Source organism: Ranitomeya imitator, chromosome 1, assembly GCF_032444005.1.
Source record: "Ranitomeya imitator isolate aRanImi1 chromosome 1, aRanImi1.pri, whole genome shotgun sequence".
Taxonomy (NCBI): domain Eukaryota; kingdom Metazoa; phylum Chordata; class Amphibia; order Anura; family Dendrobatidae; genus Ranitomeya; species Ranitomeya imitator.
This window is the reverse complement of record NC_091282.1, coordinates 829,472,581-829,494,009: the sequence shown is the minus strand read 5'-3', so window position 1 is coordinate 829,494,009 and position 21,429 is coordinate 829,472,581. Positions and strand designations below refer to the sequence as shown.

The following is a 21,429-nucleotide window of genomic DNA, read 5'->3' as shown; positions in this document are numbered from 1 at the left end:
TTGATAAAAACAAAACAATGTGGGAACCGTGCCAGGGATTCCCTGCCAGTCTACCAAGCTGATACTTGCCCAGCCTCAAGCTACTTTGCATTTGTGATCTGACGAAGGCAGGAACATTGAGCTTAGTGCGGCCATTGATGGATTGTTAGCAACTCCGCAAGTTTTTTCAAGAGGAAGAGAATCGTAATACAAAGCTTTGATGAAAACTAAAAAGCATGTCAACGGTACCAGGGATTCCCAGCCAGTCTCCCATGCTGGTACTTGCCCAGCCTCAAGCTGCTTTGCATTTGCGATCTGACGAGGGCAGGCACATTCAGCTTAGAGTGACCATTGACAGATCGTTAGCACCAGTGCGGGTCTTTTCAAGCGGAAAAAAATCATAAGGGTAAGCTTTGATAAAAACAAAAAGCACGTCAGCGGTACCAGGGATTCCCAGCCAGTCTCCCATGCTGGTACTTGCCCAGCCTCAAGCTGCTTAGCATTTGCGATCTGACGAGAGCAGGCACATTCAGCTTAGAGTGGCCATTGACAGATAGTGAGCAACTCTGCGGGCCTTTTCAAGAGGAATAGAATCGTAAGGGTAAGCTTTGATGAAAAAAAAAGAAACGTCAATGGCACCAGGGATTCCCAGCCAGTCTCAAGCTGCTTTGCATTTGCGATCTGACGAGGGCAGGCACATTCAGCTTAGAGTGGCCATTGACAGACAGTTAGCACCTGTGCGGGTCTTTTCAAGCGGAAAAAATCGTAAGTGTAAGCTTTGATAAAAACAAAACAATGTGGGAACCGTGCCAGGGATTCCCTGCCAGTCTACCAAGCTGATACTTGCCCAGCCTCAAGCTACTTTGCATTTGTGATCTGACGAAGGCAGGAACATTGAGCTTAGTGCGGCCATTGATGGATTGTTAGCAACTCCGCAAGTTTTTTCAAGAGGAAGAGAATCGTAATACAAAGCTTTGATGAAAACTAAAAAGCATGTCAACGGTACCAGGGATTCCCAGCCAGTCTCCCATGCTGGTACTTGCCCAGCCTCAAGCTGCTTTGCATTTGCGATCTGACGAGGGCAGGCACATTCAGCTTAGAGTGACCGTTGACAGATAGTTAGCACCAGTGCGGGTCTTTTCAAGCGGAAAAAAATCGTAAGGGTAAGCTTTGATAAAAACAAAAAGCACGTCAACGGTACCAGGGATTCCCAGCCAGTCTCCCATGCTGGCACTTGCCCAGCCTCAAGCTGCTTTGCATTTGCGATCTGACGAGGGCAGGCACATTCAGCTTAGAGTGACCATTGACAGATCGTTAGCACCAGTGCGGGTCTTTTCAAGCGGAAAAAAATCGTAAGGGTAAGCTTTGATAAAAACAAAAAGCACGTCAACGGTACCAGGGATTCCCAGCCAGTCTCCCATGCTGGTACTTGCCCAGCCTCAAGCTGCTTAGCATTTGCGATCTGACGAGAGCAGGCACATTCAGCTTAGAGTGGCCATTGACAGATAGTGAGCAACTCTGCGGGCCTTTTCAAGAGGAATAGAATCGTAAGGGTAAGCTTTGATGAAAAAAAAAGAAACGTCAATTGCACCAGGGATTCCCAGCCAGTCTCCCATGCTGGTACTTGCCCAGCCTCAAGCTGCTTTGCATTTGCGATCTGACGAGGGCAGGCACATTCAGCTTAGAGTGGCCATTGACAGACAGTTAGCACCTGTGCGGGTCTTTTCAAGCGGAAAAAATCGTAAGTGTAAGCTTTGATAAAAACAAAACAATGTGGGAACCGTGCCAGGGATTCCCTGCCAGTCTACCAAGCTGATACTTGCCCAGCCTCAAGCTACTTTGCATTTGTGATCTGACGAAGGCAGGAACATTGAGCTTAGTGCGGCCATTGATGGATTGTTAGCAACTCCGCAAGTTTTTTCAAGAGGAAGAGAATCGTAATACAAAGCTTTGATGAAAACTAAAAAGCATGTCAACGGTACCAGGAATTCCCAGCCAGTCTCCCATGCTGGTACTTGCCCAGCCTCAAGTAGCTCAGCATTTGCGATCTGACGAGGGCAGGCCCATTCAGCATAAAGAAGTAATTGACAGATAGGTCTGTAGCACAAATTTGGGTCTTCAGCTTAGAGTGACCGTTGACAGATCGTTAGCACCAGTGCGGGTCTTTTCAAGCGGAAAAAAATCGTAAGGGTAAGCTTTGATAAAAACAAAAAGCACGTCAACGGTACCAGGGATTCCCAGCCAGTCTCCCATGCTGGTACTTGCCCAGCCTCAAGCTGCTTTGCAATTGCGATCTGACGAGGGCAGGCACATTCAGCTTAGAGTGACCGTTGACAGATAGTTAGCACCAGTGCGGGTCTTTTCAAGCGGAAAAAAATCGTAAGGGTAAGCTTTGATAAAAACAAAAAGCACGTCAACGGTACCAGGGATTCCCAGCCAGTCTCCCATGCTGGTACTTGCCCAGCCTCAAGCTGCTTTGCATTTGTGATCTGACGAGGGCAGGCACATTCAGCTTAGAGTGACCATTGACAGATCGTTAGCACCAGTGCGGGTCTTTTCAAGCGGAAAAAAATCGTAAGGGTAAGCTTTGATAAAAACAAAAAGCACGTCAGCGGTACCAGGGATTCCCAGCCAGTCTCCCATGCTGGTACTTGCCCAGCCTCAAGCTGCTTAGCATTTGCGATCTGACGAGAGCAGGCACATTCAGCTTAGAGTGGCCATTGACAGATAGTGAGCAACTCTGCGGGCCTTTTCAAGAGGAATAGAATCGTAAGGGTAAGCTTTGATGAAAAAAAAAGAAACGTCAATGGCACCAGGGATTCCCAGCCAGTCTCAAGCTGCTTTGCATTTGCGATCTGACAAGGGCAGGCACATTCAGCTTAGAGTGGCCATTGACAGACAGTTAGCACCTGTGCGGGTCTTTTCAAGCGGAAAAAATCGTAAGTGTAAGCTTTGATAAAAACAAAACAATGTGGGAACCGTGCCAGGGATTCCCTGCCAGTCTACCAAGCTGATACTTGCCCAGCCTCAAGCTACTTTGCATTTGTGATCTGACGAAGGCAGGAACATTGAGCTTAGTGCGGCCATTGATGGATTGTTAGCAACTCCGCAAGTTTTTTCAAGAGGAAGAGAATCGTAATACAAAGCTTTGATGAAAACTAAAAAGCATGTCAACGGTACCAGGGATTCCCAGCCAGTCTCCCATGCTGGTACTTGCCCAGCCTCAAGCTGCTTTGCATTTGCGATCTGACGAGGGCAGGCACATTCAGCTTAGAGTGACCGTTGACAGATAGTTAGCACCAGTGCGGGTCTTTTCAAGCGGAAAAAAATCGTAAGGGTAAGCTTTGATAAAAACAAAAAGCACGTCAACGGTACCAGGGATTCCCAGCCAGTCTCCCATGCTGGTACTTGCCCAGCCTCAAGCTGCTTTGCATTTGCGATCTGACGAGGGCAGGAACATTCAGCTTAGAGTGACCGTTGACAGATAGTTAGCACCAGTGCGGGTCTTTTCAAGCGGAAAAAAATCGTAAGGGTAAGCTTTGATAAAAACAAAAAGCACGTCAACGGTACCAGGGATTCCCAGCCAGTCTCCCATGCTGGTACTTGCCCAGCCTCAAGCTGCTTTGCATTTGCGATCTGAAGAGGGCAGGCACATTCAGCTTAGAGTGACCGTTGACAGATAATTAGCACCAGTGCGGGTCTTTTCAAGCGGAAAAAAATCGTAAGGGTAAGCTTTGATAAAAACAAAAAGCACGTCAACGGTACCAGGGATTCCCAGACAGTCTCCCATGCCGGTACTTGCCCAGCCTCAAGCTGCTTAGCATTTGCGATCTGACGAGAGCAGGCACATTCAGCTTAGAGTGGCCATTGACAGATAGTGAGCAACTCTGCGGGCCTTTTCAAGAGGAATAGAATCGTAAGGGTAAGCTTTGATGAAAAAAAAAGAAACGTCAATGGCACCAGGGATTCCCAGCCAGTCTCCCATGCTGGTACTTGCCCAGCCTCAAGCTGCTTTGCATTTGCGATCTGACGAGGGCAGGCACATTCAGCTTAGAGTGGCCATTGACAGACAGTTAGCACCTGTGCGGGTCTTTTCAAGCGGAAAAAATCGTAAGTGTAAGCTTTGATAAAAACAAAACAATGTGGGAACCGTGCCAGGGATTCCCTGCCAGTCTACCAAGCTGATACTTGCCCAGCCTCAAGCTACTTTGCATTTGTGATCTGACGAAGGCAGGAACATTGAGCTTAGTGCGGCCATTGATGGATTGTTAGCAACTCCGCAAGTTTTTTCAAGAGGAAGAGAATCGTAATACAAAGCTTTGATGAAAACTAAAAAGCATGTCAACGGTACCAGGAATTCCCAGCCAGTCTCCCATGCTGGTACTTGCCCAGCCTCAAGTAGCTCAGCATTTGCGATCTGACGAGGGCAGGCCCATTCAGCATAAAGAAGTAATTGACAGATAGGTCTGTAGCACAAATTTGGGTCTTCAGCTTAGAGTGACCGTTGACAGATCGTTAGCACCAGTGCGGGTCTTTTCAAGCGGAAAAAAATCGTAAGGGTAAGCTTTGATAAAAACAAAAAGCACGTCAACGGTACCAGGGATTCCCAGCCAGTCTCCCATGCTGGTACTTGCCCAGCCTCAAGCTGCTTTGCAATTGCGATCTGACGAGGGCAGGCACATTCAGCTTAGAGTGACCGTTGACAGATAGTTAGCACCAGTGCGGGTCTTTTCAAGCGGAAAAAAATCGTAAGGGTAAGCTTTGATAAAAACAAAAAGCACGTCAACGGTACCAGGGATTCCCAGCCAGTCTCCCATGCTGGTACTTGCCCAGCCTCAAGCTGCTTTGCATTTGCGATCTGACGAGGGCAGGCACATTCAGCTTAGAGTGACCGTTGACCGATAGTTAGCACCAGTGCGGGTCTTTTCAAGCGGAAAAAAATCGTAAGGGTAAGCTTTGATAAAAACAAAAAGCACGTCAACGGTACCAGGGATTCCCAGCCAGTCTCCCATGCTGGTACTTGCCCAGCCTCAAGCTGCTTTGCATTTGCGATCTGAAGAGGGCAGGCACATTCAGCTTAGAGTGACCGTTGACAGATAGTTAGCACCAGTGCGGGTCTTTTCAAGCGGAAAAAAATCGTAAGGGTAAGCTTTGATAAAAACAAAAAGCACGTCAACGGTACCAGGGATTCCCAGCCAGTCCCCCATGCTGGTACTTGCCCAGCCTCAAGCTGCTTAGCATTTGCGATCTGACGAGAGCAGGCACATTCAGCTTAGAGTGGCCATTGACAGATAGTGAGCAACTCTGCGGGCCTTTTCAAGAGGAATAGAATCGTAAGGGTAAGCTTTGATGAAAAAAAAAGAAACGTCAATGGCACCAGGGATTCCCAGCCAGTCTCCCATGCTGGTACTTGCCCAGCCTCAAGCTGCTTTGCATTTGCGATCTGACGAGGGCAGGCACATTCAGCTTAGAGTGGCCATTGACAGACAGTTAGCACCTGTGCGGGTCTTTTCAAGCGGAAAAAATCGTAAGTGTAAGCTTTGATAAAAACAAAACAATGTGGGAACCGTGCCAGGGATTCCCTGCCAGTCTACCAAGCTGATACTTGCCCAGCCTCAAGCTACTTTGCATTTGTGATCTGACGAAGGCAGGAACATTGAGCTTAGTGCGGCCATTGATGGATTGTTAGCAACTCCGCAAGTTTTTTCAAGAGGAAGAGAATCGTAATACAAAGCTTTGATGAAAACTAAAAAGCATGTCAACGGTACCAGGAATTCCCAGCCAGTCTCCCATGCTGGTACTTGCCCAGCCTCAAGTAGCTCAGCATTTGCGATCTGACGAGGGCAGGCCCATTCAGCATAAAGAAGTAATTGACAGATAGGTCTGTAGCACAAATTTGGGTCTTTTCAAGCGGCAAAAAATCGTAAGGGTAAGCTTTGATAAAAACAAAAAGCACGTTAACGGTACCAGGGATTCCCAGCCAGTCTCCCATGCTGGTACTTGCCCAGCCTCAAGCTGCTTTGCATTTGCGATCTGACGAGGGCAGGCACATTCAGCTTAGAGTGACCGTTGACAGATAGTTAGCACCAGTGCGGGTCTTTTCAAGCGGAAAAAAATCGTAAGGGTAAGCTTTGATAAAAACAAAAAGCACGTCAACGGTACCAGGGATTCCCAGCCAGTCTCCCATGCTGGTACTTGCCCAGCCTCAAGCTGCTTTGCATTTGCGATCTGACGAGGGCAGGCACATTCAGCTTAGAGTGACCGTTGACAGATAGTTAGCACCAGTGCGGGTCTTTTCAAGCGGAAAAAAATCGTAAGGGTAAGCTTTGATAAAAACAAAAAGCACGTCAACGGTACCAGGGATTCCCAGCCAGTCTCCCATGCTGGTACTTGCCCAGCCTCAAGCTGCTTTGCAATTGCGATCTGACGAGGGCAGGCACATTCAGCTTAGAGTGACCGTTGACAGATAGTTAGCATCAGTGCGGGTCTTTTCAAGCGGAAAAAAATCGTAAGGGTAAGCTTTGATAAAAACAAAAAGCACGTCCACGGTACCAGGGATTCCCAGCCAGTCTCCCATGCTGGTACTTGCCCAGCCTCAAGCTGCTTTGCATTTGCGATCTGACGAGGGCAGGCACATTCAGCTTAGAGTGACCATTGACAGATCATTAGCACCAGTGCGGGTCTTTTCAAGCGGAAAAAAATCGTAAGGGTAAGCTTTGATAAAAACAAAAAGCACGTTAGCGGTACCAGGGATTCCCAGCCAGTCTCCCATGCTGGTACTTGCCCAGCCTCAAGCTGCTTAGCATTTGCGATCTGACGAGAGCAGGCACATTCAGCTTAGAGTGGCCATTGACAGATAGTGAGCAACTCTGCGGGCCTTTTCAAGAGGAATAGAATCGTAAGGGTAAGCTTTGATGAAAAAAAAAGAAACGTCAATGGCACCAGGGATTCCCAGCCAGTCTCCCATGCTGGTACTTGCCCAGCCTCAAGCTGCTTTGCATTTGCGATCTGACGAGGGCAGGCACATTCAGCTTAGAGTGGCCATTGACAGACAGTTAGCACCTGTGCGGGTCTTTTCAAGCGGAAAAAATCGTAAGTGTAAGCTTTGATAAAAACAAAACAATGTGGGAACCGTGCCAGGGATTCCCTGCCAGTCTACCAAGCTGATACTTGCCCAGCCTCAAGCTACTTTGCATTTGTGATCTGACGAAGGCAGGAACATTGAGCTTAGTGCGGCCATTGATGGATTGTTAGCAACTCCGCAAGTTTTTTCAAGAGGAAGAGAATCGTAATACAAAGCTTTGATGAAAACTAAAAAGCATGTCAACGGTACCAGGGATTCCCAGCCAGTCTCCCATGCTGGTACTTGCCCAGCCTCAAGCTGCTTTGCATTTGCGATCTGACGAGGGCAGGCACATTCAGCTTAGAGTGACCGTTGACAGATAGTTAGCACCAGTGCGGGTCTTTTCAAGCGGAAAAAAATCGTAAGGGTAAGCTTTGATAAAAACAAAAAGCACGTCAACGGTACCAGGGATTCCCAGCCAGTCTCCCATGCTGGTACTTGCCCAGCCTCAAGCTGCTTTGCATTTGCGATCTGACGAGGGCAGGCACATTCAGCTTAGAGTGACCGTTGACAGATAGTTAGCACCAGTGCGGGTCTTTTCAAGCGGAAAAAAATCGTAAGGGTAAGCTTTGATAAAAACAAAAAGCACGTCAACGGTACCAGGGATTCCCAGCCAGTCTCCCATGCTGGTACTTGCCCAGCCTCAAGCTGCTTTGTATTTGCGATCTGAAGAGGGCAGGCACATTCAGCTTAGAGTGACCGTTGACAGATAGTTAGCACCAGTGCGGGTCTTTTCAAGCGGAAAAAAATCGTAAGGGTAAGCTTTGATAAAAACAAAAAGCACGTCAACGGTACCAGGGATTCCCAGCCAGTCTCCCATGCTGGTACTTGCCCAGCCTCAAGCTGCTTAGCATTTGCGATCTGACGAGAGCAGGCACATTCAGCTTAGAGTGGCCATTGACAGATAGTGAGCAACTCTGCGGGCCTTTTCAAGAGGAATAGAATCGTAAGGGTAAGCTTTGATGAAAAAAAAGGAAACGTCAATGGCACCAGGGATTCCCAGCCAGTCTCCCATGCTGGTACTTGCCCAGCCTCAAGCTGCTTTGCATTTGCGATCTGACGAGGGCAGGCACATTCAGCTTAGAGTGGCCATTGACAGACAGTTAGCACCTGTGCGGGTCTTTTCAAGCGGAAAAAATCGTAAGTGTAAGCTTTGATAAAAACAAAACAATGTGGGAACCGTGCCAGGGATTCCCTGCCAGTCTACCAAGCTGATACTTGCCCAGCCTCAAGCTACTTTGCATTTGTGATCTGACGAAGGCAGGAACATTGAGCTTAGTGCGGCCATTGATGGATTGTTAGCAACTCCGCAAGTTTTTTCAAGAGGAAGAGAATCGTAATACAAAGCTTTGATGAAAACTAAAAAGCATGTCAACGGTACCAGGAATTCCCAGCCAGTCTCCCATGCTGGTACTTGCCCAGCCTCAAGTAGCTCAGCATTTGCGATCTGACGAGGGCAGGCCCATTCAGCATAAAGAAGTAATTGACAGATAGGTCTGTAGCACAAATTTGGGTCTTCAGCTTAGAGTGACCGTTGACAGATCATTAGCACCAGTGCGGGTCTTTTCAAGCGGAAAAAAATCGTAAGGGTAAGCTTTGATAAAAACAAAAAGCACGTCAACGGTACCAGGGATTCCCAGCCAGTCTCCCATGCTGGTACTTGCCCAGCCTCAAGCTGCTTTGCAATTGCGATCTGACGAGGGCAGGCACATTCAGCTTAGAGTGACCGTTGACAGATAGTTAGCACCAGTGCGGGTCTTTTCAAGCGGAAAAAAATCGTAAGGGTAAGCTTTGATAAAAACAAAAAGCACGTCAACGGTACCAGGGATTCCCAGCCAGTCTCCCATGCTGGTACTTGCCCAGCCTCAAGCTGCTTTGCATTTGCGATCTGAAGAGGGCAGGCACATTCAGCTTAGAGTGACCGTTGACAGATAGTTAGCACCAGTGCGGGTCTTTTCAAGCGGAAAAAAATCGTAAGGGTAAGCTTTGATAAAAACAAAAAGCACGTCAACGGTACCAGGGATTCCCAGCCAGTCTCCCATGCTGGTACTTGCCCAGCCTCAAGCTGCTTAGCATTTGCGATCTGACGAGAGCAGGCACATTCAGCTTAGAGTGGCCATTGACAGATAGTGAGCAACTCTGCGGGCCTTTTCAAGAGGAATAGAATCGTAAGGGTAAGCTTTGATGAAAAAAAAAGAAACGTTAATGGCACCAGGGATTCCCAGCCAGTCTCCCATGCTGGTACTTGCCCAGCCTCAAGCTGCTTTGCATTTGCGATCTGACGAGGGCAGGCACATTCAGCTTAGAGTGGCCATTGACAGACAGTTAGCACCTGTGCGGGTCTTTTCAAGCGGAAAAAATCGTAAGTGTAAGCTTTGATAAAAACAAAACAATGTGGGAACCGTGCCAGGGATTCCCTGCCAGTCTACCAAGCTGATACTTGCCCAGCCTCAAGCTACTTTGCATTTGTGATCTGACGAAGGCAGGAACATTGAGCTTAGTGCGGCCATTGATGGATTGTTAGCAACTCCGCAAGTTTTTTCAAGAGGAAGAGAATCGTAATACAAAGCTTTGATGAAAACTAAAAAGCATGTCAACGGTACCAGGAATTCCCAGCCAGTCTCCCATGCTGGTACTTGCCCAGCCTCAAGTAGCTCAGCATTTGCGATCTGACGAGGGCAGGCCCATTCAGCATAAAGAAGTAATTGACAGATAGGTCTGTAGCACAAATTTGGGTCTTTTCAAGCGGCAAAAAATCGTAAGGGTAAGCTTTGATAAAAACAAAAAGCACGTTAACGGTACCAGGGATTCCCAGCCAGTCTCCCATGCTGGTACTTGCCCAGCCTCAAGCTGCTTTGCATTTGCGATCTGACGAGGGCAGGCACATTCAGCTTAGAGTGACCGTTGACCGATAGTTAGCACCAGTGCGGGTCTTTTCAAGCGGAAAAAAATCGTAAGGGTAAGCTTTGATAAAAACAAAAAGCACGTCAACGGTACCAGGGATTCCCAGCCAGTCTCCCATGCTGGTACTTGCCCAGCCTCAAGCTGCTTTGCATTTGCGATCTGACGAGGGCAGGCACATTCAGCTTAGAGTGACCGTTGACAGATAGTTAGCACCAGTGCGGGTCTTTTCAAGCGGAAAAAAATCGTAAGGGTAAGCTTTGATAAAAACAAAAAGCACGTCAACGGTACCAGGGATTCCCAGCCAGTCTCCCATGCTGGTACTTGCCCAGCCTCAAGCTGCTTTGCAATTGCGATCTGACGAGGGCAGGCACATTCAGCTTAGAGTGACCGTTGACAGATAGTTAGCACCAGTGCGGGTCTTTTCAAGCGGAAAAAAATCGTAAGGGTAAGCTTTGATAAAAACAAAAAGCACATCAACGGTACCAGGGATTCCCAGCCAGTCTCCCATGCTGGTACTTGCCCAGCCTCAAGCTGCTTTGCATTTGCGATCTGACGAGGGCAGGCACATTCAGCTTAGAGTGACCATTGACAGATCGTTAGCACCAGTGCGGGTCTTTTCAAGCGGAAAAAAATCGTAAGGGTAAGCTTTGATAAAAACAAAAAGCACGTTAGCGGTACCAGGGATTCCCAGCCAGTCTCCCATGCTGGTACTTGCCCAGCCTCAAGCTGCTTAGCATTTGCGATCTGACGAGAGCAGGCACATTCAGCTTAGAGTGGCCATTGACAGATAGTGAGCAACTCTGCGGGCCTTTTCAAGAGGAATAGAATCGTAAGGGTAAGCTTTGATGAAAAAAAAAGAAACGTCAATGGCACCAGGGATTCCCAGCCAGTCTCCCATGCTGGTACTTGCCCAGCCTCAAGCTGCTTTGCATTTGCGATCTGACGAGGGCAGGCACATTCAGCTTAGAGTGGCCATTGACAGACAGTTAGCACCTGTGCGGGTCTTTTCAAGCGGAAAAAATCGTAAGTGTAAGCTTTGATAAAAACAAAACAATGTGGGAACCGTGCCAGGGATTCCCTGCCAGTCTACCAAGCTGATACTTGCCCAGCCTCAAGCTACTTTGCATTTGTGATCTGACGAAGGCAGGAACATTGAGCTTAGTGCGGCCATTGATGGATTGTTAGCAACTCCGCAAGTTTTTTCAAGAGGAAGAGAATCGTAATACAAAGCTTTGATGAAAACTAAAAAGCATGTCAACGGTACCAGGGATTCCCAGCCAGTCTCCCATGCTGGTACTTGCCCAGCCTCAAGCTGCTCTGCATTTGCGATCTGACGAGGGCAGGCACATTCAGCTTAGAGTGACCGTTGACAGATAGTTAGCACCAGTGCGGGTCTTTTCAAGCGGAAAAAAATCGTAAGGGTAAGCTTTGATAAAAACAAAAAGCACGTCAACGGTACCAGGGATTCCCAGCCAGTCTCCCATGCTGGTACTTGCCCAGCCTCAAGCTGCTTTGCATTTGCGATCTGACGAGGGCAGGCACATTCAGCTTAGAGTGACCGTTGACAGATAGTTAGCACCAGTGCGGGTCTTTTCAAGCGGAAAAAAATCGTAAGGGTAAGCTTTGATAAAAACAAAAAGCACGTCAACGGTACCAGGGATTCCCAGCCAGTCTCCCATGCTGGTACTTGCCCAGCCTCAAGCTGCTTTGCAATTGCGATCTGACGAGGGCAGGCACATTCAGCTTAGAGTGACCGTTGACAGATAGTTAGCACCAGTGCGGGTCTTTTCAAGCGGAAAAAAATCGTAAGGGTAAGCTTTGATAAAAACAAGAAGCACGTCAACGGTACCAGGGATTCCCAGCCAGTCTCCCATGCTGGTACTTGCCCAGCCTCAAGCTGCTTTGCATTTGCGATCTGACGAGGGCAGGCACATTCAGCTTAGAGTGACCATTGACAGATCGTTAGCACCAGTGCGGGTCTTTTCAAGCGGAAAAAAATCGTAAGGGTAAGCTTTGATAAAAACAAAAAGCACGTTAGCGGTACCAGGGATTCCCAGCCAGTCTCCCATGCTGGTACTTGCCCAGCCTCAAGCTGCTTAGCATTTGCGATCTGACGAGAGCAGGCACATTCAGCTTAGAGTGGCCATTGACAGATAGTGAGCAACTCTGCGGGCCTTTTCAAGAGGAATAGAATCGTAAGGGTAAGCTTTGATGAAAAAAAAAGAAACGTCAATGGCACCAGGGATTCCCAGCCAGTCTCCCATGCTGGTACTTGCCCAGCCTCAAGCTGCTTTGCATTTGCGATCTGACGAGGGCAGGCACATTCAGCTTAGAGTGGCCATTGACAGACAGTTAGCACCTGTGCGGGTCTTTTCAAGCGGAAAAAATCGTAAGTGTAAGCTTTGATAAAAACAAAACAATGTGGGAACCGTGCCAGGGATTCCCTGCCAGTCTACCAAGCTGATACTTGCCCAGCCTCAAGCTACTTTGCATTTGTGATCTGACGAAGGCAGGAACATTGAGCTTAGTGCGGCCATTGATGGATTGTTAGCAACTCCGCAAGTTTTTTCAAGAGGAAGAGAATCGTAATACAAAGCTTTGATGAAAACTAAAAAGCATGTCAACGGTACCAGGGATTCCCAGCCAGTCTCCCATGCTGGTACTTGCCCAGCCTCAAGCTGCTTTGCATTTGCGATCTGACGAGGGCAGGCACATTCAGCTTAGAGTGACCGTTGACAGATAGTTAGCACCAGTGCGGGTCTTTTCAAGCGGAAAAAAATCGTAAGGGTAAGCTTTGATAAAAACAAAAAGCACGTCAACGGTACCAGGGATTCCCAGCCAGTCTCCCATGCTGGTACTTGCCCAGCCTCAAGCTGCTTTGCATTTGCGATCTGACGAGGGCAGGAACATTCAGCTTAGAGTGACCGTTGACAGATAGTTAGCACCAGTGCGGGTCTTTTCAAGCGGAAAAAAATCGTAAGGGTAAGCTTTGATAAAAACAAAAAGCACGTCAACGGTACCAGGGATTCCCAGCCAGTCTCCCATGCTGGTACTTGCCCAGCCTCAAGCTGCTTTGCATTTGCGATCTGAAGAGGGCAGGCACATTCAGCTTAGAGTGACCGTTGACAGATAATTAGCACCAGTGCGGGTCTTTTCAAGCGGAAAAAAATCGTAAGGGTAAGCTTTGATAAAAACAAAAAGCACGCCAACGGTACCAGGGATTCCCAGACAGTCTCCCATGCCGGTACTTGCCCAGCCTCAAGCTGCTTAGCATTTGCGATCTGACGAGAGCAGGCACATTCAGCTTAGAGTGGCCATTGACAGATAGTGAGCAACTCTGCGGGCCTTTTCAAGAGGAATAGAATCGTAAGGGTAAGCTTTGATGAAAAAAAAAGAAACGTCAATGGCACCAGGGATTCCCAGCCAGTCTCCCATGCTGGTACTTGCCCAGCCTCAAGCTGCTTTGCATTTGCGATCTGACGAGGGCAGGCACATTCAGCTTAGAGTGGCCATTGACAGACAGTTAGCACCTGTGCGGGTCTTTTCAAGCGGAAAAAATCGTAAGTGTAAGCTTTGATAAAAACAAAACAATGTGGGAACCGTGCCAGGGATTCCCTGCCAGTCTACCAAGCTGATACTTGCCCAGCCTCAAGCTACTTTGCATTTGTGATCTGACGAAGGCAGGAACATTGAGCTTAGTGCGGCCATTGATGGATTGTTAGCAACTCCGCAAGTTTTTTCAAGAGGAAGAGAATCGTAATACAAAGCTTTGATGAAAACTAAAAAGCATGTCAACGGTACCAGGAATTCCCAGCCAGTCTCCCATGCTGGTACTTGCCCAGCCTCAAGTAGCTCAGCATTTGCGATCTGACGAGGGCAGGCCCATTCAGAATAAAGAAGTAATTGACAGATAGGTCTGTAGCACAAATTTGGGTCTTTTCAAGCGGCAAAAAATCGTAAGGGTAAGCTTTGATAAAAACAAAAAGCACGTTAACGGTACCAGGGATTCCCAGCCAGTCTCCCATGCTGGTACTTGCCCAGCCTCAAGCTGCTTTGCATTAGCGATCTGACGAGGGCAGGCACATTCAGCTTAGAGTGACCGTTGACAGATAGTTAGCACCAGTGCGGGTCTTTTCAAGCGGAAAAAAATCGTAAGGGTAAGCTTTGATAAAAACAAAAAGCACGTCAACGGTACCAGGGATTCCCAGCCAGTCTCCCATGCTGGTACTTGCCCAGCCTCAAGCTGCTTTGCATTTGCGATCTGACGAGGGCAGGCACATTCAGCTTAGAGTGACCGTTGACAGATAGTTAGCACCAGTGCGGGTCTTTTCAAGCGGAAAAAAATCGTAAGGGTAAGCTTTGATAAAAACAAAAAGCACGTCAACGGTACCAGGGATTCCCAGCCAGTCTCCCATGCTGGTACTTGCCCAGCCTCAAGCTGCTTTGCATTTGCGATCTGACGAGGGCAGGCACATTCAGCTTAGAGTGACCATTGACAGATTGTTAGCACCAGTGCGGGTCTTTTCAAGCGGAAAAAAATCGTAAGGGTAAGCTTTGATAAAAACAAAAAGCACGTCAGCGGTACCAGGGATTCCCAGCCAGTGTCCCATGCTGGTACTTGCCCAGCCTCAAGCTGCTTAGCATTTGCGATCTGACGAGAGCTGGCACATTCAGCTTAGAGTGGCCATTGACAGATAGTGAGCAACTCTGCGGGCCTTTTCAAGAGGAATAGAATCGTAAGGGTAAGCTTTGATGAAAAAAAAAGAAACGTCAATGGCACCAGGGATTCCCAGCCAGTCTCCCATGCTGGTACTTGCCAAGCCTCAAGCTGCTTTGCACTTGCGATCTGACGAGGGCAGGCACATTCAGCTTAGAGAGGCCATTGACAGACAGTTAGCACCTGTGCGGGTCTTTTCAAGCGGAAAAAATCGTAAGTGTAAGCTTTGATAAAAACAAAACAATGTGGGAACCGTGCCAGGGATTCCCTGCCAGTCTACCAAGCTGATACTTGCCCAGCCTCAAGCTACTTTGCATTTGTGATCTGACGAAGGCAGGAACATTGAGCTCAGTGCGGCCATTGATGGATTGTTAGCAACTCCGCAAGTTTTTTCAAGAGGAAGAGAATCGTAATACAAAGCTTTGATGAAAACTAAAAAGCATGTCAACGGTACCAGGGATTCCCAGCCAGTCTCCCATGCTGGTACTTGCCCAGCCTCAAGCTGCTTTGCATTTGCGATCTGACGAGGGCAGGCACATTCAGCTTAGAGTGACCGTTGACAGATCGTTAGCACCAGTGCGGGTCTTTTCAAGCGGAAAAAAATCGTAAGGGTAAGCTTTGATAAAAACAAAAAGCACGTCAACGGTACCAGGGATTCCCAGCCAGTCTCCCATGCTGGTACTTGCCCAGCCTCAAGCTGCTTTGCATTTGCGATCTGACGAGGGCAGGCACATTCAGCTTAGAGTGACCATTGACAGATCGTTAGCACCAGTGCGGGTCTTTTCAAGCGGAAAAAAATCGTAAGGGTAAGCTTTGATAAAAACAAAAAGCACGTCAGCGGTACCAGGGATTCCCAGCCAGTCTCCCATGCTGGTACTTGCCCAGCCTCAAGCTGCTAAGCATTTGCGATCTGAAGAGGGCAGGCACATTCAGGTTAGAGTGACCGTTGACAGATAGTTAGCACCTGTGCGGGTCTTTTCAAGCGGAAAAAATCGTAAGTGTAAGCTTTGATAAAAACAAAACAATGTGGGAACCGTGCCAGGGATTCCCTGCCAGTCTACCAAGCTGATACTTGCCCAGCCTCAAGCTACTTTGCATTTGTGATCTGACGAAGGCAGGAACATTGAGCTTAGTGCGGCCATTGATGGATTGTTAGCAACTCCGCAAGTTTTTTCAAGAGGAAGAGAATCGTAATACAAAGCTTTGATGAAAACTAAAAAGCATGTCAACGGTACCAGGGATTCCCAGCCAGTCTCCCATGCTGGTACTTGCCCAGCCTCAAGCTGCTTTGCATTTGCGATCTGACGAGGGCAGGCACATTCAGCTTAGAGTGACCGTTGACAGATAGTTAGCACCAGTGCGGGTCTTTTCAAGCGGAAAAAAATCGTAAGGGTAAGCTTTGATAAAAACAAAAAGCACGTCAACGGTACCAGGGATTCCCAGCCAGTCTCCCATGCTGGTACTTGCCCAGCCTCAAGCTGCTTTGCATTTGCGATCTGACGAGGGCAGGCACATTCAGCTTAGAGTGACCGTTGACAGATAGTTAGCACCAGTGCGGGTCTTTTCAAGCGGAAAAAAATCGTAAGGGTAAGCTTTGATAAAAACAAAAAGCACGTCAACGGTACCAGGGATTCCCAGCCAGTCTCCCATGCTGGTACTTGCCCAGCCTCAAGCTGCTTTGTATTTGCGATCTGAAGAGGGCAGGCACATTCAGCTTAGAGTGACCGTTGACAGATAGTTAGCACCAGTGCGGGTCTTTTCAAGCGGAAAAAAATCGTAAGGGTAAGCTTTGATAAAAACAAAAAGCACGTCAACGGTACCAGGGATTCCCAGCCAGTCTCCCATGCTGGTACTTGCCCAGCCTCAAGCTGCTTAGCATTTGCGATCTGACGAGAGCAGGCACATTCAGCTTAGAGTGGCCATTGACAGATAGTGAGCAACTCTGCGGGCCTTTTCAAGAGGAATAGAATCGTAAGGGTAAGCTTTGATGAAAAAAAAGGAAACGTCAATGGCACCAGGGATTCCCAGCCAGTCTCCCATGCTGGTACTTGCCCAGCCTCAAGCTGCTTTGCATTTGCGATCTGACGAGGGCAGGCACATTCAGCTTAGAGTGGCCATTGACAGACAGTTAGCACCTGTGCGGGTCTTTTCAAGCGGAAAAAATCGTAAGTGTAAGCTTTGATAAAAACAAAACAATGTGGGAACCGTGCCAGGGATTCCCTGCCAGTCTACCAAGCTGATACTTGCCCAGCCTCAAGCTACTTTGCATTTGTGATCTGACGAAGGCAGGAACATTGAGCTTAGTGCGGCCATTGATGGATTGTTAGCAACTCCGCAAGTTTTTTCAAGAGGAAGAGAATCGTAATACAAAGCTTTGATGAAAACTAAAAAGCATGTCAACGGTACCAGGAATTCCCAGCCAGTCTCCCATGCTGGTACTTGCCCAGCCTCAAGTAGCTCAGCATTTGCGATCTGACGAGGGCAGGCCCATTCAGCATAAAGAAGTAATTGACAGATAGGTCTGTAGCACAAATTTGGGTCTTCAGCTTAGAGTGACCGTTGACAGATCATTAGCACCAGTGCGGGTCTTTTCAAGCGGAAAAAAATCGTAAGGGTAAGCTTTGATAAAAACAAAAAGCACGTCAACGGTACCAGGGATTCCCAGCCAGTCTCCCATGCTGGTACTTGCCCAGCCTCAAGCTGCTTTGCAATTGCGATCTGACGAGGGCAGGCACATTCAGCTTAGAGTGACCGTTGACAGATAGTTAGCACCAGTGCGGGTCTTTTCAAGCGGAAAAAAATCGTAAGGGTAAGCTTTGATAAAAACAAAAAGCACGTCAACGGTACCAGGGATTCCCAGCCAGTCTCCCATGCTGGTACTTGCCCAGCCTCAAGCTGCTTTGCATTTGCGATCTGAAGAGGGCAGGCACATTCAGCTTAGAGTGACCGTTGACAGATAGTTAGCACCAGTGCGGGTCTTTTCAAGCGGAAAAAAATCGTAAGGGTAAGCTTTGATAAAAACAAAAAGCACGTCAACGGTACCAGGGATTCCCAGCCAGTCTCCCATGCTGGTACTTGCCCAGCCTCAAGCTGCTTAGCATTTGCGATCTGACGAGAGCAGGCACATTCAGCTTAGAGTGGCCATTGACAGATAGTGAGCAACTCTGCGGGCCTTTTCAAGAGGAATAGAATCGTAAGGGTAAGCTTTGATGAAAAAAAAAGAAACGTTAATGGCACCAGGGATTCCCAGCCAGTCTCCCATGCTGGTACTTGCCCAGCCTCAAGCTGCTTTGCATTTGCGATCTGACGAGGGCAGGCACATTCAGCTTAGAGTGGCCATTGACAGACAGTTAGCACCTGTGCGGGTCTTTTCAAGCGGAAAAAATCGTAAGTGTAAGCTTTGATAAAAACAAAACAATGTGGGAACCGTGCCAGGGATTCCCTGCCAGTCTACCAAGCTGATACTTGCCCAGCCTCAAGCTACTTTGCATTTGTGATCTGACGAAGGCAGGAACATTGAGCTTAGTGCGGCCATTGATGGATTGTTAGCAACTCCGCAAGTTTTTTCAAGAGGAAGAGAATCGTAATACAAAGCTTTGATGAAAACTAAAAAGCATGTCAACGGTACCAGGAATTCCCAGCCAGTCTCCCATGCTGGTACTTGCCCAGCCTCAAGTAGCTCAGCATTTGCGATCTGACGAGGGCAGGCCCATTCAGCATAAAGAAGTAATTGACAGATAGGTCTGTAGCACAAATTTGGGTCTTTTCAAGCGGCAAAAAATCGTAAGGGTAAGCTTTGATAAAAACAAAAAGCACGTTAACGGTACCAGGGATTCCCAGCCAGTCTCCCATGCTGGTACTTGCCCAGCCTCAAGCTGCTTTGCATTTGCGATCTGACGAGGGCAGGCACATTCAGCTTAGAGTGACCGTTGACCGATAGTTAGCACCAGTGCGGGTCTTTTCAAGCGGAAAAAAATCGTAAGGGTAAGCTTTGATAAAAACAAAAAGCACGTCAACGGTACCAGGGATTCCCAGCCAGTCTCCCATGCTGGTACTTGCCCAGCCTCAAGCTGCTTTGCATTTGCGATCTGACGAGGGCAGGCACATTCAGCTTAGAGTGACCGTTGACAGATAGTTAGCACCAGTGCGGGTCTTTTCAAGCGGAAAAAAATCGTAAGGGTAAGCTTTGATAAAAACAAAAAGCACGTCAACGGTACCAGGGATTCCCAGCCAGTCTCCCATGCTGGTACTTGCCCAGCCTCAAGCTGCTTTGCAATTGCGATCTGACGAGGGCAGGCACATTCAGCTTAGAGTGACCGTTGACAGATAGTTAGCACCAGTGCGGGTCTTTTCAAGCGGAAAAAAATCGTAAGGGTAAGCTTTGATAAAAACAAAAAGCACATCAACGGTACCAGGGATTCCCAGCCAGTCTCCCATGCTGGTACTTGCCCAGCCTCAAGCTGCTTTGCATTTGCGATCTGACGAGGGCAGGCACATTCAGCTTAGAGTGACCATTGACAGATCGTTAGCACCAGTGCGGGTCTTTTCAAGCGGAAAAAAATCGTAAGGGTAAGCTTTGATAAAAACAAAAAGCACGTTAGCGGTACCAGGGATTCCCAGCCAGTCTCCCATGCTGGTACTTGCCCAGCCTCAAGCTGCTTAGCATTTGCGATCTGACGAGAGCAGGCACATTCAGCTTAGAGTGGCCATTGACAGATAGTGAGCAACTCTGCGGGCCTTTTCAAGAGGAATAGAATCGTAAGGGTAAGCTTTGATGAAAAAAAAAGAAACGTCAATGGCACCAGGGATTCCCAGCCAGTCTCCCATGCTGGTACTTGCCCAGCCTCAAGCTGCTTTGCATTTGCGATCTGACGAGGGCAGGCACATTCAGCTTAGAGTGGCCATTGACAGACAGTTAGCACCTGTGCGGGTCTTTTCAAGCGGAAAAAATCGTAAGTGTAAGCTTTGATAAAAACAAAACAATGTGGGAACCGTGCCAGGGATTCCCTGCCAGTCTACCAAGCTGATACTTGCCCAGCCTCAAGCTACTTTGCATTTGTGATCTGACGAAGGCAGGAACATTGAGCTTAGTGCGGCCATTGATGGATTGTTAGCAACTCCGCAAGTTTTTTCAAGAGGAAGAGAATCGTAATACAAAGCTTTGATGAAAACTAAAAAGCATGTCAACGGTACCAGGGATTCCCAGCCAGTCTCCCATGCTGGTACTTGCCCAGCCTCAAGCTGCTCTGCATTTGCGATCTGACGAGGGCAGGCACATTCAGCTTAGAGTGACCGTTGACAGATAGTTAGCACCAGTGCGGGTCTTTTCAAGCGGAAAAAAATCGTAAGGGTAAGCTTTGATAAAAACAAAAAGCACGTCAACGGTACCAGGGATTCCCAGCCAGTCTCCCATGCTGGTACTTGCCCAGCCTCAAGCTGCTTTGCATTTGCGATCTGACGAGGGCAGGCACATTCAGCTTAGAGTGACCGTTGACAGATAGTTAGCACCAGTGCGGGTCTTTTCAAGCGGAAAAAAATCGTAAGGGTAAGCTTTGATAAAAACAAAAAGCACGTCAACGGTACCAGGGATTCCCAGCCAGTCTCCCATGCTGGTACTTGCCCAGCCTCAAGCTGCTTTGCAATTGCGATCTGACGAGGGCAGGCACATTCAGCTTAGAGTGACCGTTGACAGATAGTTAGCACCAGTGCGGGTCTTTTCAAGCGGAAAAAAATCGTAAGGGTAAGCTTTGATAAAAACAAGAAGCACGTCAACGGTACCAGGGATTCCCAGCCAGTCTCCCATGCTGGTACTTGCCCAGCCTCAAGCTGCTTTGCATTTGCGATCTGACGAGGGCAGGCACATTCAGCTTAGAGTGACCATTGACAGATCGTTAGCACCAGTGCGGGTCTTTTCAAGCGGAAAAAAATCGTAAGGGTAAGCTTTGATAAAAACAAAAAGCACGTTAGCGGTACCAGGGATTCCCAGCCAGTCTCCCATGCTGGTACTTGCCCAGCCTCAAGCTGCTTAGCATTTGCGATCTGACGAGAGCAGGCACATTCAGCTTAGAGTGGCCATTGACAGATAGTGAGCAACTCTGCGGGCCTTTTCAAGAGGAATAGAATCGTAAGGGTAAGCTTTGATGAAAAAAAAAGAAACGTCAATGGCACCAGGGATTCCCAGCCAGTCTCCCATGCTGGTACTTGCCCAGCCTCAAGCTGCTTTGCATTTGCGATCTGACGAGGGCAGGCACATTCAGCTTAGAGTGGCCATTGACAGACAGTTAGCACCTGTGCGGGTCTTTTCAAGCGGAAAAAATCGTAAGTGTAAGCTTTGATAAAAACAAAACAATGTGGGAACCGTGCCAGGGATTCCCTGCCAGTCTACCAAGCTGATACTTGCCCAGCCTCAAGCTACTTTGCATTTGTGATCTGACGAAGGCAGGAACATTGAGCTTAGTGCGGCCATTGATGGATTGTTAGCAACTCCGCAAGTTTTTTCAAGAGGAAGAGAATCGTAATACAAAGCTTTGATGAAAACTAAAAAGCATGTCAACGGTACCAGGGATTCCCAGCCAGTCTCCCATGCTGGTACTTGCCCAGCCTCAAGCTGCTTTGCATTTGCGATCTGACGAGGGCAGGCACATTCAGCTTAGAGTGACCGTTGACAGATAGTTAGCACCAGTGCGGGTCTTTTCAAGCGGAAAAA

General features: G+C 48.1%; 31 pseudogenes; all 31 read right to left on the bottom strand.

The window, feature by feature from the left end:
• Positions 1-216: 216 nt before the first annotated feature.
• On the bottom strand, positions 217-335 carry LOC138658779 (5S ribosomal RNA; annotated as a pseudogene).
• Positions 336-411: 76 nt separating this feature from the next.
• LOC138659137 (5S ribosomal RNA) lies at positions 412-530 on the bottom strand (annotated as a pseudogene).
• A 443-nt stretch (positions 531-973) lies between these two features.
• LOC138659835 (5S ribosomal RNA) lies at positions 974-1,092 on the bottom strand (annotated as a pseudogene).
• Positions 1,093-1,363: 271 nt separating this feature from the next.
• LOC138658908 (5S ribosomal RNA) lies at positions 1,364-1,482 on the bottom strand (annotated as a pseudogene).
• A 713-nt stretch (positions 1,483-2,195) lies between these two features.
• Positions 2,196-2,314, bottom strand: LOC138659578 (5S ribosomal RNA; annotated as a pseudogene).
• Positions 2,315-2,585: 271 nt separating this feature from the next.
• On the bottom strand, positions 2,586-2,704 carry LOC138659136 (5S ribosomal RNA; annotated as a pseudogene).
• A 443-nt stretch (positions 2,705-3,147) lies between these two features.
• Positions 3,148-3,266, bottom strand: LOC138659834 (5S ribosomal RNA; annotated as a pseudogene).
• Positions 3,267-3,342: 76 nt separating this feature from the next.
• Positions 3,343-3,461, bottom strand: LOC138658703 (5S ribosomal RNA; annotated as a pseudogene).
• A 76-nt stretch (positions 3,462-3,537) lies between these two features.
• Positions 3,538-3,656, bottom strand: LOC138659440 (5S ribosomal RNA; annotated as a pseudogene).
• A 76-nt stretch (positions 3,657-3,732) lies between these two features.
• On the bottom strand, positions 3,733-3,851 carry LOC138659055 (5S ribosomal RNA; annotated as a pseudogene).
• Positions 3,852-3,927: 76 nt separating this feature from the next.
• On the bottom strand, positions 3,928-4,046 carry LOC138658924 (5S ribosomal RNA; annotated as a pseudogene).
• Positions 4,047-4,564: 518 nt separating this feature from the next.
• On the bottom strand, positions 4,565-4,683 carry LOC138659576 (5S ribosomal RNA; annotated as a pseudogene).
• Positions 4,684-4,759: 76 nt separating this feature from the next.
• Positions 4,760-4,878, bottom strand: LOC138658547 (5S ribosomal RNA; annotated as a pseudogene).
• Positions 4,879-4,954: 76 nt separating this feature from the next.
• Positions 4,955-5,073, bottom strand: LOC138659439 (5S ribosomal RNA; annotated as a pseudogene).
• Positions 5,074-5,149: 76 nt separating this feature from the next.
• On the bottom strand, positions 5,150-5,268 carry LOC138659677 (5S ribosomal RNA; annotated as a pseudogene).
• Positions 5,269-5,344: 76 nt separating this feature from the next.
• On the bottom strand, positions 5,345-5,463 carry LOC138658923 (5S ribosomal RNA; annotated as a pseudogene).
• A 666-nt stretch (positions 5,464-6,129) lies between these two features.
• LOC138658546 (5S ribosomal RNA) lies at positions 6,130-6,248 on the bottom strand (annotated as a pseudogene).
• Positions 6,249-6,324: 76 nt separating this feature from the next.
• Positions 6,325-6,443, bottom strand: LOC138659574 (5S ribosomal RNA; annotated as a pseudogene).
• A 466-nt stretch (positions 6,444-6,909) lies between these two features.
• On the bottom strand, positions 6,910-7,028 carry LOC138658922 (5S ribosomal RNA; annotated as a pseudogene).
• A 272-nt stretch (positions 7,029-7,300) lies between these two features.
• Positions 7,301-7,419, bottom strand: LOC138659832 (5S ribosomal RNA; annotated as a pseudogene).
• A 76-nt stretch (positions 7,420-7,495) lies between these two features.
• On the bottom strand, positions 7,496-7,614 carry LOC138658545 (5S ribosomal RNA; annotated as a pseudogene).
• A 76-nt stretch (positions 7,615-7,690) lies between these two features.
• On the bottom strand, positions 7,691-7,809 carry LOC138659199 (5S ribosomal RNA; annotated as a pseudogene).
• Positions 7,810-7,885: 76 nt separating this feature from the next.
• On the bottom strand, positions 7,886-8,004 carry LOC138658896 (5S ribosomal RNA; annotated as a pseudogene).
• A 713-nt stretch (positions 8,005-8,717) lies between these two features.
• On the bottom strand, positions 8,718-8,836 carry LOC138659573 (5S ribosomal RNA; annotated as a pseudogene).
• Positions 8,837-8,912: 76 nt separating this feature from the next.
• Positions 8,913-9,031, bottom strand: LOC138659438 (5S ribosomal RNA; annotated as a pseudogene).
• Positions 9,032-9,107: 76 nt separating this feature from the next.
• LOC138658884 (5S ribosomal RNA) lies at positions 9,108-9,226 on the bottom strand (annotated as a pseudogene).
• An 861-nt stretch (positions 9,227-10,087) lies between these two features.
• LOC138658543 (5S ribosomal RNA) lies at positions 10,088-10,206 on the bottom strand (annotated as a pseudogene).
• A 2,418-nt stretch (positions 10,207-12,624) lies between these two features.
• On the bottom strand, positions 12,625-12,743 carry LOC138659831 (5S ribosomal RNA; annotated as a pseudogene).
• Positions 12,744-15,165: 2,422 nt separating this feature from the next.
• Positions 15,166-15,284, bottom strand: LOC138659830 (5S ribosomal RNA; annotated as a pseudogene).
• A 662-nt stretch (positions 15,285-15,946) lies between these two features.
• Positions 15,947-16,065, bottom strand: LOC138659829 (5S ribosomal RNA; annotated as a pseudogene).
• Positions 16,066-21,270: 5,205 nt separating this feature from the next.
• Positions 21,271-21,389, bottom strand: LOC138659828 (5S ribosomal RNA; annotated as a pseudogene).
• Between the last annotated feature and the right edge of the window lie 40 nt (positions 21,390-21,429).